The sequence below is a fragment of the Idiotropiscis lumnitzeri genome, chromosome 22 (genome assembly GCF_059441095.1).
Source record: "Idiotropiscis lumnitzeri isolate Australia: NSW breed Sydney's pygmy pipehorse chromosome 22, RoL_Ilum_1.0, whole genome shotgun sequence".
NCBI lineage: Eukaryota > Metazoa > Chordata > Actinopteri > Syngnathiformes > Syngnathidae > Idiotropiscis > Idiotropiscis lumnitzeri.
This window is the reverse complement of record NC_142412.1, coordinates 1,698,558-1,720,814: the sequence shown is the minus strand read 5'-3', so window position 1 is coordinate 1,720,814 and position 22,257 is coordinate 1,698,558.

Sequence of the window (22,257 nt, the reverse complement as noted above, 5' to 3'; positions counted from 1 at the left end):
TTGGATTGGCTTCCTACTACAGGCGTTTTGTGGAAAATTTTGCCACCATAGCTAGACCACTTCACGAGTTAACCAAGAAATACGCGCGATTCAATTGGACTAATGAGTGTCAAAGAGCGTTTGAGGAACTAAAGGGGCGGTTGACCTCCGCGCCTATATTAGGGTACCCCCTCGACGGTGGTGAAATGTTCCTAGACACTGATGCTAGCGATGCGGGTATCGGGGCGGTCCTCTCCCAAGTGCAGGGCGGGGCAGAGAGGGTTCTGGCTTATGGCAGTAGGAGGTTGTCCGTCACCGAGAGAAACTATTGCACTACAAGACGCGAACTTTTGGCTGTCGTCGAGTTCACGAGCCATTTCAGGCAGTATTTGCTTGGAAGGCCATTCAAGGTTCGCACGGATCACAGTAGTTTACGATGGTTAACTCGATTACGAGAGCCAGAAGGCCAACTCGCGCGGTGGTTAGAGAAATTAGCCGAATATGATTTTCAAGTGCTCCACCGACCGGGCAAGAACCATCAAAATGCGGATGCACTCTCTAGAAGGCCATGTCGTTCTTCTTGCCCGTGTGCGGTGCAGGAGCCTGCGTCGGGCGATCGATGGCGGAGTAATGCGATCCACGGCAGTCCGGCGGGTACCACAGGTGGTGGGGTACATGCACCGCATTCCCTAGTGGGGGTAGTTGAGGACAATAGAATTATGTCAACCCCTGAAGCAAGCATGATCCCGATGCCGAATCCCCCGCGCGTGAATGATCAGATTGAATCTTGCCCGAGTGTCCACCGTGTGAGCGAGCAGTCCCCTGCCGACCTGTTCAGCGGTTGGACCCCAGAACAATTAGTCGACGCACAAAGTGCAGACGCAGACATTGCCCCGTTAAAGATGTGGCTAGATGGGGGGGATAGTCGGCCACCTTGGACTGACATAGCTCAGCATAGCCCAGCCACCAAAGCATACTGGACACAATGGAAGAGACTATATCTGAAAGATGGGGCTGTGATGAGGAAGTATTACTCTCTCGATGGGAAGGAGTTCCACTCTCAGACATTGTTACCACGCACTTTCCGAAATGCCCTCATGGAGCAGATGCACGATGGCCCAGTGGGAGGTCATTTTGGGGTGGAGAGGACTCTGACCAGACTCCAGACTAGGTTCTATTGGTACAATATGAAGGATGATGTTACCCTGTGGTGCCGCACTTGCACGAGCTGCGCTGCTAAGGCACGGCCAAAGAAAACGCCTCGAGCAGCTATGGGAACCGTGCGGGTGGGTTCACCCATGGAGAGAGTAGCAGTTGACTTGATGGGACCGATGAACGAGACGGAGAGACATAACCGATACATATTGGTCGTACAGGACTATTTCAGTAAGTGGGTGGAGGCCTATCCGGTCCCAGATGAACGTGCATCAACGATCGCTGAAAAGATTGTAACTGAGTGGGTGTGTAGGTACGGCGCTCCGCACAGCCTGCACAGTGACCAGGGCACCAATTTTGAGTCAGCAGTTTTTCAAAGAATGTGTGAACTGTTGGGAATTGAGAAGACCCGCACGACGTCATTCCACCCCCAGTCGGACGGCCAGGTGGAGCGTTTCAACGCCACCTTGCAGAAGATCCTGGCCACCACTGCAGAGCGCTGCCACTGGGACTGGGATTTGATGATTCCATATGCAGTGATGGCGTACCGATCTACCAGACACAGCTCTACTGGACTAACCCCGAATATGGTGATCTTTGGGCGTGAAATAACTGAACCAATTGACTTGGTAGTCGGTCCGCCCCCAGACAACGTTGAGAACACTCCACCCGAGTATGTCATGCAGCTCAGGGAGCGATTGGAGCTTTCCCACCAACTAGCCCGTGACGTGCTCGGAAGGTCAAGTGAACGAGCTAAGAGGCAGTATGATAAGAACATTTGCCAAGCACTGTACAAAATTGGGGATGCAGTGTGGCACCTGGTCAAAGGGACCAAAAGAGTGAAGAATAGAGTCAAGAAGTTCTTACCTGCTTATGAGGGCCCCTACTTTGTTGTGGGTGTTTTGGATGACCTGGTCTACAGGATAAAAAGAAGTCCACGGTCCGGCGCCAAGGTGGTTCACCACGACAAGTTGAAGCCTTACCACGCCCGAACAACGCTGGACAACAATTGGGCACATCAGGATGCCGACTCCTGGGCTCCAATGGAGGTACAGTCCCCTCCTCTTGACTCTGACTCATCTGTTCCTGAAGTCGGCCCCCTCGACCTATTGGACACACCATCGGAGGCAGAGGATCCTGTTCCGGTAGAGGCTACTTCAGGCCGCCCCGACTCATCATTGCCTGCAGCAGAGGACAGCGGTCCCCCTTCTACACGTGGTGTTCCTCCTCAAGTGGATGATATGGGGGCTGTATTCTCGCCCAGCAATCAGGCTGCGACTCATCGCTCTTCTTCTGCACCTGTGCAGATGCCTCGGAGGGCCCGCAGACCCCCAACATACTTTGGTGACTGGGTCCATCACTAATTGCTGAAGTTGCCTGAGGTAGGGTGTAGGCGGATCGCTGCCCTCCTCAGTGTTCGTGTAAAAAAAGGAAAAAAAGTTCCAGATTGTTAATGCAATGTTGTAAACCAAAAGAGTTCCAGTAAATTGTAGTGTGTTATTTGTTTAATTATTTTTTATATTGCGTTTTGCACTTTTCGATAAAAAAAAAAAAATGTTGCTTAGGGGTCTTTTTGCATGACGCGTTGTGGGGCGGTTGTAGTGTGGATGAAGCATTGTAGTATTGTCCTGGAGTGATGTTCAGGGTTTAATCATCATCCAGAGTGGGGGTAGTGTTACAGGCTCAGCCTGGGACAGCAAGGTGGCATGTGACGTGCATTGGGAGGCGGGAGGAAGGACCCGGATGTGTGCTTGCTTGTATGACAGATGAGAGAATGAATGATCACAAAAATAAACCCCGTTGTGCTAAGCGAAGTGATCGTCGTCTATGTTTCCCACGCTGGTTCCTGTCAGTTCGCCCTCACCACGGTTAGGAGCTGAAAAGGCTGACGCATACCTGATCCGGAAGGTAACATCTGCAAGCCCAATTCGGCCCCCAATTGTGCAAAATCCACTTTTACGCTTACTACGTTCCGCTCCTCCGCGCCTCAAGCCCCTGGTGGTTCCGCAACACCAAAACTGGGAGCCAAAGTGCATTAGCCTGCCTGGCTAGGTCAAGCACGATAATGTAGCCGTTCGAATGTGAATGTGGTGGGAAAAGGAATGTCATTTTTTGATAAAATGTCATTTAATTTGCACTGTTTTGATCGCCACTGTTTTGCTCATTGAACAACAAATGAAAATGTCCTATTTTTTCAAATTCATGACCCACTTTGATAGAAAAACAATATGTTGTTTAGTTTAAATATAACCTCTGAAAACACATCTAGTATTATTTTTAAATGACGTTTAGTGTCGGATTGTTTGGTGGGCAGAGCATGATTTTTGCTCGTATCTACCTCCAAGTGTCCAACATGTTGACAGCCCTAATATATATATATATATATATATATATATATATATATATATATATATATTTATAAACACACTTTAAAATCCATTGTAAAATTAAAATCAAAACAGTTACCGCACCCCGCCCTGGACGGTAGAAATGTTAGGGAAGGATTGCATTCATTTAGTTATTTTCCAATGTTTGTTCTTTTGTAGATTTGCTATTTTTCAAAGGACTTGCAGCGTTTATTTTCGACAATTTGGGTCGAATCATTTACTGTCATTAATTAACAGATTCTCTCGTGCTGTACGAACTGAACACATACTCTGTAACTATTGGCCTTATCTCATGGACTTCTTTGTGTGCCGCAAAGGTTGAGGCCGTCACCATGAATAACAACCAATCAGCCTTCCAGTGATTTGGGGTGATAGTTTTAGTTTTGATGTAACACCGTGACCGCACATCGTTTGTTGATTAGTGACTTGCTCACACCGGCATTGTGTCGGCATCCCATCTGAGGGGCTGCGCGGCAAAAGTGAGTTATGAATTTTTGAAAGTCCGACTTTTAGGCTAGCAGCACATCCGCCATGTTGACGTGTGGACAAATTTGTTCAGGTCACTCATGAGTGATGGATGGCTTTCAGACACGAAACAACAAAATTAAAAAAAAAATTGACAGACTGCCTGCTGTCGTCCCAAAAGTTGGTCCCGAGACGGACATGACAATCAAGATATTACATGCGGCCATAATACTTATTTGTTGCTTTCATATCATTCTCACAAAAAACTGGCAATCATCCTCATATTATTCAATCGTAATTTCCACGGAGATTATACTAAAAAACCAAACGTTTCAAATGTAAATTTCCACCTTTATATAGTGTAGAAAGGCATCCTGAAGCCTGGAAAGTCGTTAATTTGATTGTCCAGTATTTCCTTCATGAGATATTGCTGATTTGTAATGTTCATGTTGTGCTTGTTCTTTTACTGCTCTGATTTTTTCATTTTTTTGACAGGTAAGTCACACCCTCATGGAACATCAGCTCAAGACACCTTCATGGTGTGCTTTGAGTGGTGGATTTGGGAGATTGGAGGTTTCCTCGCTGGTCTGTTGGAATAAGGGAACTATAGGATTTAGCTTGTTTGTTATTAAACATTTGCTACAAATTTTATTGAACTTGTATTTCCGGAATCAAACTTCCCTTTTTTTTTATGAACACTTGGGCCTCCACTTTTTTTAAGATGGTGTAACGAGTTTATGAGCTATGCAACAGAACAGTGATCAAGTAGAAAATATTAGGAACGTGGTTTTCTTTTATTGTTGTAAAAGTAAAAAATGTAAAAGGTATTTTTATGACGCACGAATCGGACAGCAGCACGGGTGGCCGGCTGCACCACAGTGCGATAAACTCTGAGTAAAAGTCTGTACAAGACTTCTGAGTTTTGTTTCGGACGGTGAGGCGAGGCAGAAGCTGTGGCTGCGATTGCTTTGCAACAGAGCGTATTTTTCGGACTCTAAGGCGCGATCTCCCCTCTCAACGTCTGTTCTAAAACTTTACCCACACATCAGGGATCTTAACATCTTCTTGGCAAGTTTTTCATAACTCACTTCCTGTTCATATTAGACGCGAAAGGCAAATTGCTCCAAGATGCAACAAGAATTCGGCGGTAACACGCAGCAGTGTTATCGTTCAGCTTCATAATGACTACAATTCTGTTCACAGATGCATTGATTTGCTTAATCCAGGCCTGTCTCAATGACGTAATGGCTTCTTCCTTGGCACATGGCTTGAAGCGTTTTTTTCGTGAGGAATTGTTCGCCATCTGCCAAGTTTTCTTGACACGACCAAAATAAAATATACCAACGCAGGCAAATATTTAAGGAGCACAGGGCACACTGGACGGCGTACCAGCAGGTAAAAGTCGAAGTAATTAAATAAATACAAAAAGAAGTAATTGAATAAATACAAAAATAATGGCTGGGGAATAAAAAAATAAAAAGTTTTAATAATAATTTGTTTTGTTTTTTTGTTATAACATGAATTTCACTCTCTCTCTTTCTCTCTACCCGTATATATATATATATATATATATATATATATATATATATATGATCAAACTGTCTTTCTATGAGTCTCATTACTTCAGCTGTTATTCAATACTGAAAGACGGCTATTCAAAAGTCACCCACAATTCCACAAAGGGAGGGGCAAAAAAAGTATGTGAGGCATTATCTCATAAGGGAAATACTGGACAATCAAATTAATGACATGTGACCACTTTTGGTGGACAGCTGGTGTGGTCTAGTATCCCCAGTCCTGGTTTGGTATAATGAGACGGTGGCCAGGTTTGTAGCCACAGATGGAGGAATCACAAGAGTCTTCCCGAGAAGGTACCCATTTTTTATAGTCATGGAGAAACTACAAATTTTAATGGGTGTTTTGCTTGGTACTTTCAATGGGCTCTGTCTGAGGTGGGATTCGAACCCACGCCTCCTGCCCAGTGGTGATGGGCTGCAGAGGCTTTGTGGCGAGGTCTACCACCAAATAGGGGCCGCTTGGCACCGCCCGTGCCCGGGGAAGGTGGGCAAAACTGTCATGCCAATTAAAAATGTGCAATGGGCTCTGTCTGAGGTGGGATTCGTGGTTAAAAAAAGATATGCACATTCAAAATACTGTAAAAGAAAGTTTTGGCATCTTGGGTTTAAATTCTGAAATGTCAAATCCAAACTCACAAAAACACAAACTTTAGAATGAAAAATTGGTTATCGTCTAAATGCTGTAACCAGTACCCAGCTGAAATACGGCCTAGAAGATATGAATCGAAATTTCACAGGGAACACCGGACGGCGTACCAGCAGGTAAAAGTCGGAGTAATTAAATAAATACAAAAAGAATGGCTGGGGAATAAAAAAATAATACGTTTTAATAATAATTTGTTTTTTTTGTTATAACATGGATTTCGTTTTTTTAGTGCTGAAAATGCATTTTCAAAGTATCCTCAAATCTTCACTAGAGCTGGTCCTTAGACCGCATTAGACTAGGCTAGGCGGCTTCCACACTTTTGCTTCATTCGGGAGATGTGAAGTGAATGTGCAGCTTGGCCCTACTGACTGCGAGTTTGTTTGCCCGCCGGTGCTTTTCATTCAGCGAGTCTTTCGCCTTCTTCAGAGTGTCGTGGGTTTATTCTGCTCCAGAATAGCTAACATTAAGACATTTATCATTTTTATGTAGCTTTTGGACTTGTTCTTTTACTGCTCTGATTTTTCATTTTTTTGACAGGTGTACCAAGCAAGATCAAAGCAAACACAGTCAAGAGAGCATTACCAGTCCGCACGGACCTCTCCGAGACTCTGTCTGGGTAAAACTGGTTAAAGTACACGGTGTCGACGAGCGTGTGGAGTGGCCACCGGAGCCGCGAGGTGAGTCCAAAGTGGACTTTGTTTAATTGCAAAACTGCTGATACTTTCTTAACATAGCTTTTTTTAGCACACAGCACACCAGTATTTGACGTGACATGGGCGTGAGCACAACAGGCTTAATTCGCTGCCAATCAAAGTGGCTCCTCTCATTTACTTTTTACAATCCGCCTTGAATCTGCGCCAGAGGTAGACATCCATCACAATTCTTGAGGAGTTGGCTAAAGGAATGACCTTTGACCTCTGAAATATTAATTCACTCTTTGCTCTGAATGTTCGCCATTTTTAAACAACTGTACGACAATAAATTCCCTTCACGTTACTGACCACAGATAGGAAAAGGAACAAAAATCCAGGCTGTAAGCCGCAATTTTCTATGTAGAAAAAAAATTGTTGCACAGAACGATTTTGGACTGTGAATATTTTTTTAACGAGACAATGTCAAATTATTATCATCAACAGTACGGAACCATGATATATGTACATGAAGACATCCCTGCCATAGACAGAGGATCCTATGCTTTAAACAATTTTGCATTTGGATTAGCGATTTCCAATACCCCCCAAAAAAATTAATCCCAAGTACAGTTGTCTGTGAAAATATTCATCTTGTTTTTTATTTGACCAGAGCAAGGCTGGCTGAGTCGCTAAGCTAACAACATAACTGGCATACATTAGCATCATATCAGCATCATATTTTTACTCGTGCTTATCCCTATTCCTTAAAATAAGGGTGATATGTAACAAAACAATTCGCCGAGCAGGTGTGGGCATACTTATTGCCCAACGATGCATGAGAGCATATATAAAATTTATTTTAGTTAGTGTAGTGCTTTCCCCCCTCTTTCTTTCTTTTTTTTAAAATCAATTGACAAAGTGTCTAATTACAAATTGCATGAATTTTTTGTTCGGACAGTTCCCGCTTAGAAAGAATTAAAAATACGTTACAATCCATGGTGCCTCTGAGTGCATACACACATGTGCACACAGTATGATAATAAGTTGCTCATTCTCACCTGTAAGCCTAATGAGGACATGCAGTAAAGAAAATGAGGTCTTAATTCTATTTGAAAAAAAAAAAAAACTAAAATATTGATGAATGATATTATGACAAAATAATGTAATAACAAAATTAGAATGAAACATTGTGGTACGATAATAATGCATATAATTATTCTACGCAGCTATATTTAACAAAAACACTTAATTGACCGTAACAAAAAGCTCCCGGGCACCAACAGAATCTTGAGAGAGATGAGCCACTTCACGACAGATTATGAATGCAGCGCCCGTGCCCGGGGAAGGTGCTCCTCTACGGAGGCAAACTGGCAGCGCACTCACCTGTGTGTGTGCATGAGGGAGTGAAGGAATGCGTTCGAAGCTGACATTTTTTTTTCCGAAGTATTTATTTACTGAAGTTAGCCGTGCCCGGGGAAGGTGCTCCTCTTCGGCTTACTGTGACGCGAGCATGCCCTCCTCCTCCGGAGCTTCCATTCGGTTAAACTTAGGGGCCGCCGGGCACCGTTGTTAACAGTCCCTCTGTTAAAACACAAGAAATAGTTGCAACAGAATTTCTCCAGTTACAAATATACAGACAAAACATTTTGCAGCACGCGTAAAAGTTGTAAACCAGACGCTAGTGATGTACTGTGACTGAAGCCAAAAATAAAACTCAATCACATTAGTTTTAATGGCCCGAGCAGTGACCGCTGCGAGGTCCCTATTGTTTTTCTAGAAATTGTTATTAGGGCCCGAGCTGCGACGGCTGCGAGGTCCCTATTGTTTTTGTAGAAAATATTATTACTTTTATTATTATTATTATTAGGGCCTGAGCAGCGACCGCTGCGAAGTCCCTGTTGTTTTTGTAGAAATTATTATTATTATTATTTTTCCGATTGTACGATCGCATTTTTGACAACCCTCGGTCAGTTTTAGATTTCTCAAACGTTGGACATTCATACAATACACATACACACTCACAGATTGATCAGTTCTGTGTCTGTGAAAATAGATAAACTATTTTCGTCTTCTATAAATAACAAACGGCTGAACTCTCACGGTGTCTCCTTTCTCAAGGATGTCCAGGTCTTTCGCAGTGCGGTTGTAGTATCTCTCCTGTCTCTGACTGTTCTTCCACAGGCCTTCTGCATTTTTGATCAACTCCGGCTCCAAAAGAGCGTTAAATTCTGTATTGAAGGGGTGACTCTTCGCACGTCTTTCTGCAGTCATGCCCCTCCATGGGAATTTTGAGGTTTTGTTTTTTTTTCTTTCCTTCATGTCATGAAACTTCACAAGTGCCGACCATGTGCCTTCTGTACTACAGGACAGGACTTTTGGGAGTTTGCGCAGAAGCCAAGAAGAGTCCAGCAGTCCGACGTACTTGCACCGCTGAGGATTGACATGGACTGGAACAATACTTGAGTTTGAAGCAGAAGCCAGACCACGCCATGTTGTTGTTGATTGTGCTGAACAAAATATTAACAGCACAGCAAATATTTACAGATGGGTCGCGAGCTGAAAATGCATTTACAGCACTAAAAAACCAGGGTGCAGAGAGCTGTTGCAAGCGGCCCCGCTGAAAGCAAATGAAGGAGCACTTGTGTCAGCATTCTAGCGGGAGCGATGAGCCAAAAGCTACAACGCCACCCTTTTCTTTCTGTGCAGATTAGGGGAAAAGGGGGCGGGTCACCACAATGGACTTTGTGTAGAAATTATTATTGGGGCCCGAGCAGCGACCGCGGCGAGGTCCCTATTGTTTTTGTAGAAAATATTATTACTTTTATTATTATTATTATTATTACCAATTGCGGTCACAGGACAGACACAAAGACGACCTTTCCCACACACATTCACATTTCCCGTCACTATCATTGAGACTTAATATTTCCACCGCAATTTAAGCAGAATGACCGTGTCATCCCCGTTTCTATTCTTCTGCACCACCGGCAAATAATTAATGCGATTTAATGGTTCTGGTCCTCTGAGACAACGGCGTTAATTAACAAACAAGCTTCCAACATTTTCTTTGTTCTCTACAGTAACATCTGGAAACGTGTGTGATTCCTTTCCTGGGTATGCACTAACACCCTGTGAATACCAAGCTGAATTATTTGCGTATTGCTGACTGAACACACTTGGGAACTGTTTTAAATTGTGTCCCAAAAAATTGTATAATTTGCCTCATGTCCGGTTTCAAGGTGTTCTTCATGTGGATGATTAGTTAAGGAGGTTAATTTTTGTGATATCAGGCCAATATGGGCTTGATTTGAAGGTATCGAGTTGTGGCAAAGGGCTTTTTTGAACATTTCTTGAGGGCCATGGCGAGGAAGGCCTACGTATGACTTGAATAATTACCATCATTTGAAGCCTCATTAGGCTTTATTGATTTGTCTATAAAAACAGTCAAACCTGCTGTCCACAAGCTTTTATAACAGCTAAACCAAACGTTTCCAATGTAAATGTCAAAATTCAAAATCAGCGAAGAAAGGGATTTGATGAAAAAAAAGGTTTGACAACCACTGTATTATTTTATCAAAACAAAAAACAATTGAAGAAATAAAATTGGTATTTTTTTTACCTTTTATAAGAAAAATGTAATTGTTAAAAAACATTTTTGTTTATTAAATATTTATTGAAAAAGTCAATCATTTCACGTTTTTAAAAAGAAAATTTATTTTTTCTTTTGCCTTTTTTTATATCATGGTTATCAACTCACATTCATTCCAATGGCTGTGATTTTTCTGCAGTAATCCTGAGTCCGGAAATAAAAAAAAATAAAAAGTGGCGGGTCTGTGGTTCCACATTCATCATTAAGAGCAATTCACCTGCCTCCGGCATCCCAGCGGCACAGGGGAGTGGCATTGCACTGTTCGGCAATAAAACTAAAAAAAGGGAAGGGAAATGAAAAGAATTACTGACGGCAGATTGCGTAGCTTCCTTTGCTAATGAAGTGTCGGTGGCGCAAAACTCACCCACTGTGTTGAGGAATGTCATCTTGTTTAGGGACTCAAAAAGCCATCCATCCATCGCATATTATTTAGGCTGAACATTTGTGATGCAGGTTCGGACCGTACCAGAGCTCCGGCCGGCGTGCGTGGCAGTTAAGCCGTAGAGGAGCACCTTCCCCGGCACGGGCGGTGCATTTCCCTTATGAGATAATGCCTGGGCGAAGAGGAGAGTGGACGAAGAAGAGCACGTTCCCCCGGGGCGCAGGAATGCTGCCTTTAAGTGCCCGTCTTTGCTGGCGGCGCTATCTTATTGGCAAGCACCTACTGTGATATTTATGTCACATATTTAATATGGAAGTTTTGCTCATGTAAAAAAAAATTGGCTTTCAATTAATTTACAAAAAGTTGACCACTGTAGAGTCATTAATTTGATTGTCCACACGCATTTGCTCATCTTCATGTACTTATTTTTCTACTTTAAAAATCCTCCAATGCCTTACACCGCTTCGCCATCCTGGCAACTGGTAATCGACGTTAAAATATCAAATTTTATTGCGTGTGCTGCTCTTGGGCGTGTCCCAGATGAGTTTTTTTACGATTGTGATCTTTGACTAAGATCCCAAATAGTGAACGCTCATCGTTGGCCGCACTGAGATGCCCGGCCGCCCTCTGGCATTTTTATACTCAATTGTCTGCCTTTTATGAGATTTAGTTTCACCCAAAAAACAAAACTAAGAAGAAAATTAGTCTCCCAAAAGAAGCACTAATTTTTGAATAGGTCTCTCAATAATTGAAGGTCCAAAGGAAGGGTCTCTCGGAAAGAAACTGTTTCTCAGTCTATTGGTCCTTGATTTGATGCATCTGTAGCGCCTGCAATCCACACAGCAAAAGCGTGCATTCAAATCCCCACCTGTAAATAAAACGTCCGCTAGAGGTGAAATTCTTGGACCGAAGAGGAGAGTGGACGGCTTGTTAACGTTGAGTTTTGAGAGAGTCCACCTCTTTATCGCAGCGACGCCAGCGATATAGGGTAATCAAACAGTTTCGCGAAAATATGCCAGATTATAATTTGGATCATTTCAAATGTTTTAGGTCTTCAAACACCCCCTCCAACCTCCCGGATCCTGGAGCCAGAGAAGAGAAAAGAATCAGACACGAAGTTGAAGAAGCGAAAAAAAACAAGTGTGCGCTTCTGTCGTGCTTTTCAAGTACACTTGATGATTTGCTGCTTTTTGGTAACCTGGTGACTTGTTGAGAAACCGTGGATGACTGTGTTTGCTTTGTTCTTGCTTGGTACTTTCAATGGGCCTCTATCGTACGAATTCCATCAACAGAATATTGGCGTTTGTTTTTTGCTCTAATGTTGAAATGGGAGGAATAATCAGTCAGTGAGTCATTTCCCGTTTTGTTTAAAATTCTGTCTGTAGCATCTGAAGACCTGGGACAAACAACCCATTGTGAACAGCTAGTGGTAATCTACTATTAATAACGTGAGTCATAAATGGTAAAATGAAAATGCTATTGTTGATATATTTTGGGGCAAAACCTGCAGAGTAGATAGATGCTTTAAATGGATCATCCAGCCAGATGGCCCATTTTTCGATAACAAGCTAAATTTAGGTATCCTTTTTCAGGAAAATTATATAAGATTGGTATCAAATCCAGGCTGATGTTTACATCTTGGATTTGAATAAACTTCCTAAATCCACTGGACATGATCCTGCATACTTGCTTACATTTGTCAAAGTTTTTTTTATTTATTTATTTTTTGCGGTGCAAAAGCTTACAGCACCTGGTAATCCATGCCTGGCAATAATTGAATCATTTACCATCATAATTGTTGCTGGCGCTGTACACTTTTTCTAAGTTTTGCAATATCTCGAAGACTCTTTATGTACATGTGAAGTTTTGGATTTTTAGCAGCATGTGCAGGAGAGTTATTAAGCATTTTGTTTTTTTTGAGGGGGGGGGTGCTAATTTATATGACACCATATGGAAAGCGTTTTGTGACAGCTCCAGCTGTTGGGAAATGTGCTGTATCACCAAAGTTGTAAATCCTCAACAAACATTTGTTTAGTAATCTTAAACATGCAGTCCGTTGTGTCTTCTCTCTCAGGCACAGCAATGGACGCTCTGAACAGCATGCAGAATTTCCTCCGAAGTCGGCCCAAAATGTTTAAATCGCTGGAAAATGCCATCGAATGGAGGTGAGCCGAAAAGAGAACCGTTGTTGGCATCTGGTTCATATTTAGAACCGGTGCTTTGTTTCGTAGTGGCCCCACCCGATGGGGGCTTCGTGGACGTCCTCCCTCCGGAGGAGGAGTGCATGCTGCCTGACAGTGAAGCCGAATATGAGCACCTTCCCCGGGCACAGGCCGTGCCAATCTCTCTTGACTGTGTTTGCTGCAAGTTTACATTACTTGGTCGCAGCTGTGCGGCGCCCTGTCGCTTCAGGATGCCTTTCTACACTATATAAAGGTGGAAATTTACATTGGAAACGTTTGGTTTAGTGTTTTTTTTTTTTTTTTTTCACGGTCCGACCCCCTCTCAAATGCCATTTGTCTTGTTGACATCAAAAATGGGTTGCCTGCATCTAAAGTAGATCTGTTGGGCCAGGCCCCTTCAGGGCCTGAATATCCTCAAATGTGAAAAATTTTAGCCATGGCATTGGAGTTCCTGATGTGACCAAGACGCTAGGACCACGAGTGTTCCCATTTGCTGAGCGTAACACCGAGTCACGTAAGCTGTCCCCGCGATACATTGGTCCCTTCCCCATCACCAAGATTTGAGGATACTTCAGCCCTGCAAGATATAATTAAAAAAACACACCATCAAATCGTCTGGCATGCAGAGTAAGATCATTGTCTTGAGTCTTTTCTGACTAATTTTCAGTCGGATTCGTCAAAAGGGCACCGTGCAGTACGTGAGCGGTCGCTGCTCAGGCCCTAATAATAATAATAATAATAATAATAAAAGTAATGATATTTTCTACAAAAACACCACAGGCTTGGAATAAATGTGATTCAGCTTTTGATTTTCCTGTGGCATTTGTTTTACTTCCGTTTATTTCACCAAGATCACGTTTAAGCCACTGTAGCAGTGACGAAGACGAACTAAACGTGACTAAACGGAACAAAAGCCGAGGGCTGCTAATGTCTTCTGGTTTAGCATGCAATATTATGACGTATGTAAATTGCAAAATTTCCCCTCGTCATGTCCAGGTTTGTGGTCAGAATTGAATTCATTTGGGTACGAAACAGATATGCGCGTGTACAGCGCCAGCAGACAATGAATCCGTTGCAACCCAGATTTAAGTCACTGGCTGGGCAGTCACAAACTCATTTTTCTCATTAAGAGAAGTTAAAAAAAATATTCAAAAGAAAAAGTCGTCGCTTCCACCGGCTCCGTTTCGGGTAAGGCGGCTGTTCATATTAGACGTTAAAATATCAAATTTTTCGCCATGCCCGATGAGACTGCCAAGTTTGGTGCGGACCGTACCAGAGCTCAACGTATTGCGGATCGTAAGAGGACTCAGCGTACAACGAGATTGGAGAGTTCCCCTCTCCACGTGTGAGTATGACGCAACACGATTACCTGGTTTGAAAGACCACAACCTCAACATGCTCATCTATAATTCTTTTTTCTAATCTCCTCTGAAGACTGGTGGCCGAGTTCAGGAGACCTTGCTTCTCACTTTGATTGCAGTAGTATGTTGCCTCTTGACGCTAATTGATGCTACGCTCCAGGTATGTTCTTTTTAACGGGGCGGCCATTTTGTCACTTGCTGTTGACTGAAAAAAAAAAAAAATTCTGCTGAATTCATATCCCGCAAAGTACGATTTTCCATAACATTATTTGCAACGACAATTTTCCCCTTTAAATGGGGCAAAATCAACCTTCACCTGTAAATAAAACGTCCACACGCAGGCCTTCAGTGAAGTCCTACTAAAATACTGAAAAATACAGCAATGTGTTAAAAGCGCTTATTGAGAAAAGTCCGAATTTAGAAATGATCAAACATTGACTTTTTTCTTTTTTTTTTTGTCTTGTGTCTCTCCTCTCTCTCTCTCTACCCGTATATATATATATATATATATTATTATTTTATTTTTTTATTTTTTTAAGCATTTTTGAAGGTGCGCCGCTACTTCGCACTTTTTTTTTTAAGCATTTTTGAAGGTCATGGTGCACTGCGCCCTTGCGGAGTGGGGGCACCAAATTTGGAAAGAGACCATATACAATTCTACAACTGGTTCATGAAGCAGAATTGAAGCTTCATTTACCCATCACTAGTTCAGGGCCAACTGCAACAGTGCAGGTTCGTTCATACAAAATCATTACAAAATCCTCAAGCTATCGTGATACCAGACAAGTTTATGTTTTAACTATAAACAGTAAAGCGAGCCTCTTTAGAGTTGGCTAACTTTAGCAACGGTTGACAGTGTCGGAGAAGCCATTAAACTGACAGCTTTATTCTCACGCATACGCCAAGTTTGGTGAATTTTTGTGCATGTCTCCTGGACTTAAAATTGATCATCTGGATTGCTGTAATATCATTTTTGATGTGCTCGCCCAAAAACTGCTTGAACTTTAACTCCACAAAAATTCCTTGTGAGGATTCCTCACGTTTTTTCTCGTAAATATTTCACATTTCCAACGTGCCGGTACCCCAACGTTGGTGTTATAAGATTGTGTCTAATATGCCTTAAAAGAAGTAAAAAAAAAGGGTGCTGTCGTAATTTGCAGACAGAACTGAAACAGATGTTTCTGGATCGATCGTGTACACAAGAGATCAGCTGTTAGCATGGGCTCCACCTCCTCTCTGTAGGCCAGGTCGTTGTCGTCCCTGATGAGGCCCACCACTGTTGTGTCGTCCGCAAACTTCACGATGTGGTTTGTGGCTGACCTAGGGACGCAGTCGTGTGTCATCAGGGTGAACAGCAGGGGGCTCAGGACACAACCTTGGGGGGAGCCCGTGCTGAGGGTGATGACATTGGAGGTGTTCTGACCAAGCCGCACTGACTGGGGTCTGTCAGTGAGGAAGTCCAGCAGCCAGTTCCGCAGGGGGGTGTTGAAGCCCAGAAGTCTCAGTTTGTCTACCAGGTGTTGTGGGATGATGGTGTTGAATGCTGAGCTGAAGTCCAGGAACAGCATCCGCACATGGGTGTTCTTCTCCTCTAGGTGTGTCAGGCTCAGGTGAAAAGCAGAGGAGATGGCATCCCCGGTGGAGCGGTTTGTCCGGTAGGCAAACTGAAAGGGGTCAAGTGAGGAGGGGAGACTGGAGGTGATGTGCTCCTTAACCAGCCTCTCAAAGCACTTCATTATGGCAGGAGTCAGTGCAACGGGCCGGTAGTCGTTCAATGATGAGATCTGGGGTTTCTTTGGCACTGGGATGATGGTGGCAATCTTGAAGCATGATGGTACCGTGGCTTGGTCTAGCGAGGTGTTGAAAATGTCTGTTAGGACACAAGCCAGCTGATCGGCGCACTCCCTAAGGACCCGCCCTGGAATGTTGTCAGGGCCTGGAGCCTTCCGTGTGTTGACCCTTTTAGGACATTCCATTGGGTGGGTTTGCTGCGCTGGTTTTGAAAATGTGACCCGATGTCCTCTGCGTGCCTGTCGAAGACGTCGCGTAATTTTTTACGCGGATTAAATAATGACTTTGTAGTCAGGCGTTGCATTGCCCCTAACAAGGTGAACAATTTGCAAGATCTGCGTTGTGCATGAGGACTGAGGAATTAGCGTAACACTTGGCAAGGCGATAGAAACTTCTGCAAATGAGGCCAGGTATATTCACAGGCTGCCTTTCATAGTAGTTCTGGTGGGATTCGAACCCACGCCTCCTGGGGAGACTGCGACCTGAACGCAACGCCTTAGACCGCTCCGCCATCCTGGCACCTGGTAATGCTCTCTTGAATGTGTTTAACTGCATGTTTGTTGCCCAAAAGTAACATTACAATCTGATTGATGTTGAGTATGACAAACTCGAACTGGACAATGACGAACTCGAACTGGACACTGAAACGTAAAATGAATATGGACTTGTCGCCCATTGCGTATCATCAGCATAACAATGAAAACTAATGTTATATTTCCGTATAATATCACCAAGCGGTAGCATCTAGTACCAATCCCTGCGGAACTCCGCGTGTGATCTTACAAAGATCAGAAGTCGCATTGCCATGAATGATTCAATGCACTAGAACCAGTGTAATATCTTTTTGGGACGCATTGGCTAACCCAACGCCACGTTTCATCAACGTTTGCGATTTAAAATCTACCATACTTTCAAAAGTTTTTACCGGGTTAACAACATTCGCCGTTTCCGTCACGACCGACCTTTCCATAAAGGACCTAGAGCAGTCAAAATGTACACGGTTATTTTTGCCATGTTTGAAAAATCTCTGAAGCTGTTGAAAATCACCATGCATGTATCCCAGTCACACGCAACATAAGTGTACACTGAATAGTGTCACAGAGCATCATTTTTTTTTTCTTGACCTTTCAACTTCATCATTTGCTTGACAAGTAAGGTCAACCTTTGCACACACTCCCGACGGGGTCAAAGGAAACTGGGTCACCTGTACCTGCTAGTGAGTGAGTGCGTGTCTTCCTGATGCGAGTCCACCCCACGAAGCACCCCAAGCAAGGTCACACCCCCCTCCCTACCAACGCCCGTCCCTCCCTCCCTTCCCCTCTGAGTCTTCGCGCATTTTTAAGAATTGTTTTTATTAAAAATAAAGTCAGAATTTGCTTTTTTTTTTTTAAAGCAAGAGTGTCTCGCGCGCAGCCCGGGTTTCCTTCTGGGGGTTAAACGGATAACTGCACGCGACTCGCGGACAGGAACCAGGGATAAGACCTTTGATCTGATGTCTTCATCGGGAGAGAGACACAGTAGGCAATGCCTAGACCGCTCCGCGATCCTGGCACCTGGTAATGCTCTCTTGAATGTGTTTGCTTTGTTCTTGCTTGGTACTTTCAATGGGCTCTGTCTGAGGTTCGGCGGGCCGGATTAAAACGTTTAACGGGCCGCATGTGGTCACAATACGAAATTAGTCCTTTTTCGTGAAAAGTTGTGGGAGTGGCACGCTCGTTTCCACCCACAAGCCAAATCGAAAGTTTGGGGAACAGGTGCGTGGCTGGTGAGGGCGAGGTGCTGAGGGGTTATAACAGCTAAACTAAACGTTTCCAATGTAAATTTCCACCTTTATATAGTGTAAAAAGACATCCTGAAGCCTGGGCAGTCATTAATTTGATTGTCCAATATTTCCCTTATGAGATAAGAAAAATGCCTGTAAAGATGACTCCGTTGAGATCACATTCAAAGATCAAAGAAAGCCGCTGCTGGAACAGCAATGGGAAGGTTACGTTTCTCCTACCGAATTTACAACAATGCTGTGGTATTTTTGACATCTCGTCTTCTAACCTGCAATCCGCCATCCTGGCACCTGGTAATGCTCTCTTGAATGTGTTTGCTTTGTTCTTGCTTGGATGCCTTTTTACACTCTATCCGGTTTCCTCCCACATTCCAAACACATGCATGGCAGGTTGTTTGGACACCCTAAATTGGTGTGAGTGTGAGCGCGGCGGCTGGTCGTCCAGGTGGCGAGGGCCATCTCAGCATTCACTTCCCCCCAACGAAGTCGTTTCAACACCTTGAAGAAGAGTTGGTCTCCCACACGGACGTGAAGCGCAGGAGCGTATCGGATTGGCGGCCATATTGGCGCCGTCCACGTGATGAAAATCGAGCGGACGTCTTGACCGTTTCACACGAGCGCTTTCCTATTTTTTTTACTTCCCTCATCCTTTTAATTTTTTTATTTTTTATTTATGTAAACCATCAACATTCTCACATTCTTATGCTTGTTTTTTTTCTGTCTGTTTTCATTAATTTCCACAAACCTAGCTACCGTATTTTCTGGACTATAAGCCGCTACTTTTTTCCTCGATTTTGAACCATGCGGCTAATACAACGGTGCAGCTTTTCTGTGGGTTTTTCTTTCACCCGTAGGGGGCGCTCTAGAGTTCCGAAAATACGCTAAATAAATTAATATTGTAGACTGGTATGCTAGCCGTATATGCACATACCATGTAAACCACATTTTCAGACACTTTACTACTACATAGCTGCACAATCAGGACGGCCCGGCGTTCGTGAAAGTCAGGCCGAAGAGGACGGCCTTCTCCCGGCAGCGGTCGAGGCTGTTCTAGGGAGGCTGGGACCCCCTGGCTCATCCCCCCCCACTGAAATCCGTCAAAGGACAGCAGCCAATGCTCACGAGAGGGATCGAACCAATTCTGTCAACACGGCATTCACGGCGCTACGCACGCTCATCCCCACTGAGCCTGCAGACAGGTACACAAAACACCCACAAACACAATTAGACAAACACGTTAACGTTGATTCATGGTTCGCTTAGACATTGTGATAATGTTGCTTTGATTCAAACACTAGGAAACTTTCAAAGATCGAGACTCTTCGCTTGGCCAGCAGCTACATCAGTCATCTGGGGATTGGTAGCGCTTGTCTTCATTAGTGTCGTGGAGAAGCTGGAGCCGGCAGCATGTTGGTGAACTCCCCCCCCTTTCCCTCTTAATATTTGTTTTCTTATTTTGTTATTACCGACAGTATCACTACTGTAATTAAGATTATAATTATTGGTGTTTCCATGAGTCGTTTTGTGCCAACACAACCCAGTAGAGATGAAATGATTTACTTTCAGCTCGCGCTGTACACATTTGCTATGGAATTCATTGGTCTGTGCAATCTAATTTGATTGTTCTAGTCCAAACAAACACAGTCTATATACTGGCTCTTAATTGACAGGATCTGAGAGTGAAAGCAAGCATTCAAGAGCGCATTACCAGATGCCAGGATGGCAGAGCGGTCTAAGGCGTTGCGTTCAGGTCGCAGTCTCCCCAGGAGGCGTGGGTTCGAATCCCGCCTACGGCTGCCAACTTATTTTTGATCGCAGCCGTGAGCCCCTGGACAACACCTGGGCTTTGGACCGTTGGCTATCCGAATACCAAAATATGACAATAAAGGGATTTCTCTGTCCGAACCGCGCGAAACGTCGCCACCGATCGTGTCCGGGGGAACGTGCTCTTCTTCGTCCACTCTCCTCTTCGCCCACGCTCTTCTTTGGCGCACGCCGGCCTATCCCCTGTCATTGTGCATTTCTATTTTAAGGTCTCAAAACAGCGCAAAGGATTATTGGCTGCCCTCTCCCCTCGCTGTCCCGACCCCTTGACCTCAGAGAAACTCTGGCCTAAGTTGTGACCCAAAAACGAGAAGAGGGCGGGGCTCCGTGTGCTGCCCTGCAGTAGTGGGAAGCAACAAAGGCCAAATACCTTTTTTTCTTCGTTATTTGAGGCATCCCTGAACAGGTTTGCCAGTGGTCGCAGGAGGCTTCAGGATGTCTTTGGCGAAGGAAATCTTAAGTGAAAACTTTGAAGCCCCGCCCCGACAAACATTAGATTTTTTTTTTTTTTAAAGCGAAAAGCGGGCCATGCAGGTTAATAGCCTTTTTTGATGTGGAAAAAGCGCCAAGCACAAACGACTCCCAGCGTAGCAATATTTCTAAGTGTGCGTTCGCAGGCTGGCAACAGAATTGACTGAAACATCCTTGGGCAGAAATTCAGCCTTTCTAACCTAAAGGTTGAGTGCTATTGTAGAAATATTTTGTATACATAGATTTGGGCCAAGCTCCCAAAGTCTAAAATAAATTCTGCTTGTTGTCCCGGAAATAACTGAATGTTTCATGTATTCTCCGGTCATTCATGCAAAACAACATTCATCCATTAAATGCATGCCTCGCTTTGTCTTTGGTTCATGTTTGCCTCACTTGTTCTCAGTCATCCCTCTGGAGCCCAAAGGGGGAGGAGGGCGGGCGTGTGTCACAGTTAAGCCGAATTGGAGCACCTCTTCTGCCCGGGCATTTCCTATGAGAGGCATTATCTCATAAGGGAAATATTGGACAATCAAATTAATGACTGCCCAGGCTTCAGGATGTCTTTTTACACTATATAAAGGTGGAAATTTACATTGGAAACGTTTAGTTTAGCTGTTATAAAAGTTTGTTTTTTTAGTGCTGTAAATGCATTTTCAGCTCGCGCTGTAAGGCTTTATTCTGTACAAGCTTTAACAGCTTTAACGCCCTCTGCTGGAGGCGCTCTACCCTCACAAGAGCAGCACCGTGCCGCGGAGTCAGGTCTTGGTCTTATACATACAGTGAACCCTCGCTACTTCGAGGTTTTTTGTATGATTAATCATCTAATAATAATATAAAACCAAAAATATAATATCTAATATACAAATGTAATTTCTCAATATGGCAGAGCGGTCTAAGGCGTTGCGTTCAGGTCGCAGTAACCCCAGGAGGCGTGGGTTCGAATCCCACCTCAGACAGAGCCCATTGATAGTACCAAGCACAGTGGGTGAGTCCATTTAATCGCCCAGAGCTGTGAAAAGGTGCTGTTTGCGGCAAATGCTAACCAGTCGACCACCATGCTTACGAGAGGAAAACTGCTGGTGTCCATCCCGACACCACGTGTGCTGGGGAAAGCCGTCTTTTCTCCCCTCAAGGGGGGGTCGCGAGGTTGTTGACGGCAAACTATGAATTGGAGAGTTTGAATAAATAAGGGCTCCCTGGTTCATGACGAGTTTTTTTTTTTTTTTGTGTTACCATGAAGGCTTGCTGTGGAGTAGTTTGTGCAGAATGGGCCGAAACATGTCAGGTAAAAAATTAACCTAAAACATAATTGTCTGCTTTTAATGAATCAGTCAAATATCAATAATAAGAAGACGAAATGTTGGACAATCAAATTAATGCAGTCGTCCACATTGATCTCGCAGTTGACGCCTGGTAATTATGTCCATACATACCACTTCTGCTCACTAGGGCAACAGGTCAGAGGTGTGTCTCGGCACACCTCCTTTGATGTTGTAGACGTTGATCCTGTCAAAAAAATGAAAAATCAGAGCAGTAAAAGAACAAGCACAACATGAACATTACAAATCAGCAATCACGCACAGGCGGTGCAAAGCGGCCCCTAAGTCGGTAAAGGTTGAAATAAGTAAATAAATACAAAAAGGACGAGGGGGGGAAATAATAATAATTTCCACAAAAACAATGGGGACCTCGTATCACCCAGAATTCGTCATATGTGCCCTTTTGATTTTTAAATTTTTTGTTTGTGTGTGTTTGCGTGCAGCAGCTGCACTTTGCCAAACAAAGGAAGAACTTGTGTTTTTATCGAGGTGCTGGGTTATTAAAAGTGATAAAAAAGAACACTGCAACTTGTACGAAGGGTAAGTCATGCCAGAAAATATGCGACAAATAACTTACGGCTTGTACACTCAAATACGCCAAATTTTAGGTGTTACAGCAGCAAAGATATAGATCACACAGAGTCGGATAGTTCGGA